This window comes from Canis lupus, chromosome 18 (assembly GCF_003254725.2).
Source record: "Canis lupus dingo isolate Sandy chromosome 18, ASM325472v2, whole genome shotgun sequence".
NCBI lineage: Eukaryota > Metazoa > Chordata > Mammalia > Carnivora > Canidae > Canis > Canis lupus.
Genome location: NC_064260.1, coordinates 54745280 through 54753526, shown reverse-complemented (window position 1 = coordinate 54753526; position 8247 = coordinate 54745280).

Here is an 8247-nt window from a genome sequence, read left to right as displayed (position 1 = left end):
ACCCTTAAAACTTTTTAAAAATATTTTATTTATTTATTCATAAGAAACAGAGAGAGGCACAGACATAGGCAGAAGGAAAAGCAGGCTCCCGGTGGGGAACCCCATCCAGGACTCCATCACAGAACCCCAGGATCATGATTGAGCCAAAGGCAGGTGCTTAACCACTGAGCCACCCAGGTGCCCCAAACCCTTAAAAATTTTTAACATGCCTGAGTTTGTCTTTACCACAAATATATATCGCAGAGAAGCAAGCAAGGTCTTAACCAGATATTTGTATACTCATGTTATGTCATTCTTATTACTGCCAAAAGGTAGAAACAACCTAAATGCCCACTGATGGATGAAATGTAGTTTCCCGACTAGGAAACTGAGCCTCAGAGAGGGTCTCACAGCCAGAAAAGTGCGGGCGGAAGTTGGACTTTAGAGCCAGCTTTGCTTGGCACCAAAGCCTGCTTGCTGACCTTCCGGTCTCCATTCCTGGGAGAAATAGGTTCTGGGAGCTTAGCAGCCGGAGAGGGCTTTCTCAGAGATGCAGCGGAGGGCAAAGTCCACTCTTGGAGGCCTATCAAAATAGAAGTTCCAGGGCTCCCTGGGACACTAACAGACACCTGCGCCCCAGGAGAGTAAAAAAAAAAAAAAAAAATCAAGTCCCAGCTCTCCCACACCCTGCGGGGCTTCTTCAACCTGAAATGGGTCTGGTAGAGAAGGCCTCTGGCCCGAGGGACTTCCGGTGTCTCCCACAGAATAGCACTCTTTGCCTGTCTCCTCTCTCACTGCCAGGGTCAGCTCAACCCTTCCCAGAAAGGAAAGCCTTGGGAAGAGAGAGAGTGCATGTGGGGGGAGTGGAAGGGGGTGGAAAGTAATCCTGAATGGAGAAGCTGATGTTGCTCAAAGCAGGCTGAGGGGGGTGGGGCATGAGGGAGGGGGTTGGGAGGGGCGCCTTCTGGTACCAAGTGGACAAAGCCCTGGAATGGAAATTAGAGCCTCCAGTTTTAGTCCTAATAGCCTCCATTACGCTGTGCAACTGGGGCAGGTCCCCAACCCTTCCTGTGCCTCTGTTTCCTCATCTGTATGAGGGTGAGTTTGAAGTTCATGATTGCTAAGGGCTCATTCATCAATTACCCTAAGATGAATTGAGACCCTGGACTAGCCACCAGCTAAGCTGTGGGGACACAGAAGACAGATGGGTCCCCTATCCTCTTTAGGTTGGGTCTAGTCGGGAAGATAGACACTGGTAAGTAATCACAAGCATACTGCGTGCCGCGGAGGAGAGACACAGGGGGCTACAGAGACCCACAGCCAATAGATCCAACCCCACCTCAAGGATTGGACTCAAATAACAAAGAATCAGCTCAAAAAACAACCTGCTTTCTGCCTAGCCTTTATTGTGCCGTGCTCCAGACCCCATTGCCTAGGGGCAGCACGTCAGGGGCACAGGGATCCCAAATGAAGGACTCCTAGCCTTCTTGCTTGCTTGCTTGTTTTTTTTGGAGATTTTATTTATTTGACAGAGAGAGAGAGAGAGAGATAAAACACGAGCAGGGAGACAGGAATGGGAGAAGGCGAAGCAGGCTTCCCGCTGAGCAGGGAGCCTGACACGGGACTCAATCCCAAGACCCTGAGATCACGACCTGAGCTGGAAGCAGATGCCCACCCAACTGAGCCACTCAGGCGCCCCCTCCTCTTGCTTTTGATGAGCCTGGGGATAGAGAGAAACCATCTTTCTCAGAAACTGAAACTCCTCACAATTGACCAGAAAGGGCTGGAGGAGTGAGGGCAGAAGCACCTGCCATGGGCAGCCCCGGTGGCTCAGCGGTTTAGCGCTGCCTGCAGCCTGGGGTGTGATCCTGGAGACCCAGGATCAGAGTCCCACATCAGGCTCCCTGCATGGGGTCTGCTTCTCCCTCTGCCCCGCCCCGCCCCGTGTGTCTCTATGAATAAATAAATAAAATCTTAAAAAAAAAAAAAAGCACCTGGCACAGAGTGGCTTTTGCAAAAGGGAGCAGCAGGGAGTGGAGAAGTCCCAGGGCTCTTCCTGGAGGCCGTGCAGAGCAAATGCAGGTCCTGCTAGCACAGTGGATCTCAAACACCACTGCCTGCTGAGAGCATCGAAAATTCCTGATGTTGAGTCTCAGCCACAGAGATTCTGCTATAATCAGCCTGGAGGGGCAGCCTGGGCAGATGAGCCTAACGAACTGAGGACCAGTGACCTGGCAGAAGGAGGATGGTGATTCGAGGAGGCCAAAGAGGTCGGAGGGTGTCCAGGGGACAGGCAGGCTGTGTGTTCTGAACAGTGTGGGCAATTGGGCACCCAGAAAGGCCTGCCTGGTGGTGGAGCAGGGGTTAGTCCCCACCTCACCCTCAGCCCCACCCTAACCAGACCCGCACCTATGATTGCCAGATAAAATATAGGATGCCCAGTTAAATTTGAATTTAACAGCATTAAATTTGATAAACGGCAATAATTCTTTAGTATAAGTATGTCCGTGCAATATTTGGTACATACCTGTCTTTAAAAATTATTTGTTGGGATCCCTGGGTGGCGCAGCGGTTTGGCGCCTGCCTTTGGCCCAGGGCGCAATCCTGGAGACCCGGAATTGAATCCCACGTCGGGCTCCCGGGGCATGGAGCCTGCTTCTCCCTCTGCCTATGTCTCTGCCTCTCTCTCTCTCTCTCTCTCTGTGACTATCGTAAATAAATAAAAAATAAAAAAAATTATTTGTTGTTGGCACACTTGGGTGGCTCAGCGGTTGAGCATCTGTCTTCGACTCAGGGCATGATCCTGGGGTCCTGGGATAGAGTCCCACATCGGGCTCCCCACAGGGAACCTGTTTCTCCCTCTGCCTGTGTCTCTGCCTCTCTCTGTGTGTTTCTCACGAATAAATAAATAAAATCTTTAGAAAATAAATAAAAATAAAAATTATTTGTTCACCTGATATTCAAATGTAATTGGGCATCTGGTTTTCCATTTGATAAATCTGACAACCCCACCCCACCCCACCCCACCCCACCACTGACCTGTTTGAGAGCCCTGTCTCAGCTCTCATTCTAACATAGGGTGGGGGCAGGCTTGGGCAACTCACTGTTCCTCTCTGAGTCTTGGTCACCTTATAAATCCCTCCTTCCTCAAGGGGCCAGGCCAACTGTTTCCAAAGCAGGAAAGTATGAGTCACAGGTCCCTGGAAAGGCATCGAGCTGTTCTGTAAAGGAATACTGGGTCTCTCTCACTAAGAGATCATTTCCCTCCTGGGGGTCTGATCCACATGAAAAGTTTTTCAAGAGTCTTTCTGCCCCCAGGGATGCTGGCTAGTGGAGACTGTAGCAGAGGGCACACTGGGGGCCGGGTGGTCTCTGTTTCATCTCCTCGCCCTCCTCCTGTGTTCCTCCCTTTCTCCTCTTCCTGGCTTCCCTACTGTGTCCACTTCCCCTACCCCTCAAGTGGAAATAGTTCATTCAACATTGAGCAGGTGGCTGCTGTGGGCCTACTCTGTACCAGGCCCTGGAAAGATGTACTGTAGACACAGTGGTGACCCAGAGTCTGCCCACTCGGGGTTTGGGGGGGTGGGGGCAGGCAAAACTCGATCACTTAAAGAAACATGCTAATGGCAAACCTTGATGGGCCCCTGGAGAAAAAGATTAGGGAAACTTATCTCCCTCCTTGGGGATGTATCCTGGGAACTGGTATCTAAAGAGTGGGGGAGGGGGTGTGCCCAGCAGCAGAAAGGGCACATGCAGAGACCTCTCCGGAACAGCGAGGTGTAGCTCATGTGGCCAGAATGCAGGGGACAGAGCAGAGGGCCAGACACACTAGGTGGTGGGGACCAGTGAGAGGAATTTGAGTCGTTAGCCCATCTGATGACTTTGCAATTCCATTCCTACCCATCTACCTATACTCATTTCCTGTTGCTGCTACAACACATTGCCACACACTTGGTGGCTTAAAATGAAATTGAATCTGTTATCTTATAGTTCTAAAGGTCAGAAGTCCAAAATGGGTCTCACTGGGCTAAAATCAAGCTGCTGGCAGGGCTGCATTCGTTCTAGAGGCTCTAGGGGATTATCTATTTCCTTGCCTTTTCCACCTCTTAAAGGCCGTTCTCATTCCTTGGTTCATCTTCAAAGCCAGCCAATGGCTGTTTGAGTCTTTCTTTTGCTGCCATCTCGCTGGTTTCGCTCACTGGGCTTTCCTTTCTTACTTACAAGGAAACCCTTGTGATTACAGTAGGCCCACCCAGATAATCCAGCATAATCTCCCCCATCTCAAGGTCAGCTGATTGGCAAGCTTAATTCCTTCGGTAGCCTTAATTCCCCCCTTCCCTGTGTAATGTAACACATTCACAGGCTCTGGGGATTAGGATGTGACATCACTGGAGGGCCATAATTCAACCTATCACACTATCCAAGAGAAATAATCATAAAGTCCACCGAAAGACTCATACAAGAATATTGACAGCAGCCTTATTCATTAGAACCCCAAACTGGAAAAGACCATATAACCATCAAAAGTAGAAGAGACAGGGATCCCTGGGTGGCACAGCGGTTTAGCATCTGTGTTTGGCCCAGGGTGCGATCCTGGAGACCTGGGATCGAATCCCACGTCGGGCTCCCGGTGCATGGAGCCTGCTTCTCCCTCTGCCTATGTCTCTGCCTCTCTCTCTCTCTCTCTGTGACTACATAAATAAATAAAAATTTAAAAAAATTTTTTTAAAAAGTAGAAGAGACAAACAAATCATAGTGTATTCACCTAATGAATTATTACATTATAATAAAAAAAAAGAACGAGCTTCTGATACACAATAACATAGCTTAATCTCACAGACTTAATGTTGAGCAAAAGAAGCCATATGCAAAAGAGTTCCTACTATAGATCTTCCTTGACTTACACTGGGGTTACCTCCCGATCAACCCATCATAAATTGAAAATATCATTAAGTCGAAGATGCATTTAATACATATAACCTTCTGAGCATCATAGTTTAGCCTTGCCTCCCTCAATGGTGCTCCAAACACTTACATTATCCCCCGGTTAGGCAAAACCATCTCGCTGAAGCCTATTTTGTAATAAAATGTTGCCTTTCTCATGTGATTTATTGAATACCAACAGTGGAAAAAGGATCATGAATATATCCATAGCTGACCCTCATGACTTTGTGTATGACTGGGAGCCCCAGCTTGAGGATCACATTGCATGTTGCTAGCGGGAAAAGATCAAAATTCAAAATTTGAAGTATGGTTTCTACTGAATGTGTATTGCTTTGGCACCATCGTAAAGTTGAATAATCTTAATTTGAACCATGGTAAGCTGGGGACCAACTGTATATGATTCCATTTGTAGGGGGGTATCTGGGTGCTATAGTTGGTTGGACATCCAACACTTGGTTTTGGCTTGGGCTGCGGCCTCAGGTTAGTAAGATCAAGCCCCACATTGGGCTCTGCACTCGGCTCACAGTCTGCTTGAAATTCTACTTCTGCCTCTCTCCCCACCCTCCCTCAAAGAAATAAATCTTCTAAAGAAATTATTCCATTTGTAAGAAGTTCAGGAACAGACAAAACTTATCTATGACATAGAAGTCTGAATGGTGATTACTTTTTGGGGGGTGGGGGTGGATATTGACTGCACCAGGAATTGGGAATATTCTATATCTTCTGCAAGCTGTATGCTATACTGTACACTCAAAAAAAATTGGAATCTGTATTTTAAGAGCAATAGGAAACCACAGCAAGATTTTAAGCAATGACGTGACATAATCTGATGTCCATTTATAAAAGGTCACTCTATCTATTGGATAGAAAATAGATGAGCAGTCATAGCAGAGAGGAATCTGTTGCAGTTGCCTTGAAAAAGAGACAAAGGTGCCCTGGATTGGATGGTACTGGTAGAAATGGATAGAAGTGGGTGGTTTTAAAGACATTTAGAAGAAAGAATAAAAAAGACATGATTTAGGATATAGTTGGATAAATGGATGGGTGATGTGTGAAAGAGTTAATGGACAAATGTGTGGATGAGTGGGATGGATAGAAGAGCAGGTGAATGGATGGGTATGTAGGTGGGTAATGGACAGAATGCGTAGAAGGGTAGGTGAGTGGATGAATAGGTGGGTGGCAGGATGGATGGGCAAAGAGGCAGGTGGGGGAATGAGTGGCCGGGTGGATGGGTGTGAGGATGAACCTTCTCAAGAGCACAGACTCTACCTTGTTATTTATGTCCAGAAAGTGCAGATGAGTTGCACTAGTCAGTAAGCATGCAAGCTTTCCTCTGAGATATGTGTTTACACTCCCGTAGTTCCCCAATGTCCCAAGGAGAAAAACTAGTTACTACAATACCCATCAGGGAGCAGGCACTTACAAATAGGCTGGTTTAATGAGATGCAAGGATTCCCCAATCTTCTGGGCATTATAGTCAAAGCGCTGGCAATACCCAAGTGAATGGAGGATGAGGTGGGAATAGGAAAGCCTCCCAGTACTTCCCCTTGGAAGCCACTGGTCCTCCTTTCCCACCCTATCATCACTGCCACCCAAACCACCTGCACATCACCTCCTTCAGCTCCACCCTATGATCATCCCTCCACTCTATGGATTTGTTGAGACTCTGCAAATTGCACTTGCTCAGGTAAAAGGTGTGGGCTTATAGGCTCCCCTGTGTGGGGTGGGAGCAAATTGCTGCTCTTTCACTCTTTCTCTTTCTCTCCTTTCCTCCCTCCCTCCCTCCCTTCCTTCCTTCCTTCTTTCCTTCCTTCCTTCCTTCTTTCCTTCTTTCCTTTCCTTCTTTTACAACTTGCTTCTTGCACAGAACCTCAGCATATCCCAGTGGTGGCTGACCTTTTAATCCTGTGGGGGGTCCAGCCCCCACTTACTATTTGCCCCCATGACCCATTCCTGTTTCTCATAGCGGAAGGAACAAGAAGGGGGGTGGGCAGCAGTTTTCAGAGGGAACAAGGGCTGAAATGCTGCCAGCAGGTGCTCTAGATGATCCAAAGCTGGCTCCAGGTGCCCCAAATCCCAATTCCTGTGCATTCCCTAGTCCTCACAACTGGCTCATTTCTCTCCCTGTAGGAGTCTGACAGCTCGGCCTCCTGAGAGCTTTTCTCTCGCCTCCCGGGGCAGGCTGAGTCTGTGGTATTTGGGTAAACAATATTCCCTTGATTATCAGAGGCAGGCTTACTTACCTGGTGATGGGACTGACTGATTTCTTCCTACCCCAACACAGATAGCAAGACTTGGGAGTGGGGCAGAGAGCCAGCACCCAACAATGCTTAGGGAAGGGGACTCAACATCTCACAACAACATCTGGGACAGTGACATTCATTACTTCACTCAGGGGTCTCTCTGGCCTTTTGCACCTGGGAACAAGCTAGAGGTAAAGTCACCATGGCCCAGCGCTGTGATTTCATTCAGTTATCCTATACCCTGCATCTAGGCTAAAATAGAGTCATTGGATCTTCCACAGCCATGAGCAGATACTCTATATTTTAAAACCCTGCATGCTTCGACTTCCCCCAATCATAAGCCCATGTACCATGTTAGCTCTCCCTTCCTCAGGCTGTGGGAAAAGGTGGTCACTCGATCCCCTGGACCACGGGCAGCGCAGTCAGGGGGTTGGTGCCCACCTCAGGAATTCTGCAGTTGCCTTTCTGCAGGCAGCTCTACCCTGATGCAATAACTGGCCAAGCCATCCCATTCTGCAGCTGCTGGGAGCTGAGAGTCTAGGGCAGGGCACAGCTGTGCCAGCTGTCAGAAACAGATTACGCTATGAAGCTCGGCCATGACTCACATTCTGGTACAGGGGAAATGTGCAAAAGTTATACACTGTCTCTGGGGTGCCAAAAATCATCTTGGTTTTTGTCTTGCAAAATGTTCAGCTTGTAGAGCATGGGGCAGACAGAGGAAGGGGGTGGGAAGGAGGCGAGGGGAGCAGATCCGTCTCCAGTCGACTCTGCCTGTCACACACCCTCCGTGGCTCTAATAACAACACTCAGCATTTAATCAGCCCCTTTGTGGAAGCAGCCGATGTCACACTCATTAATTAGTTAATCTGCACGGCCCCACTGGGAGGAGGAGCCATGTTATTATTCCCACTGGGACCCAGAGGGAAACTGAGGCCAGAGTGAGAATTTGGCACTGAGCTGATACAGCACAGCTTGGCAGCTGGACCAGGACCAGTCTGTGACTTACGGCCCCTTCTGGCAGCCATACTGCTGTCCTCCTCCCCAGCTTCAGGCTGCTCATAGCACTGGTGGCTGTCTCCAA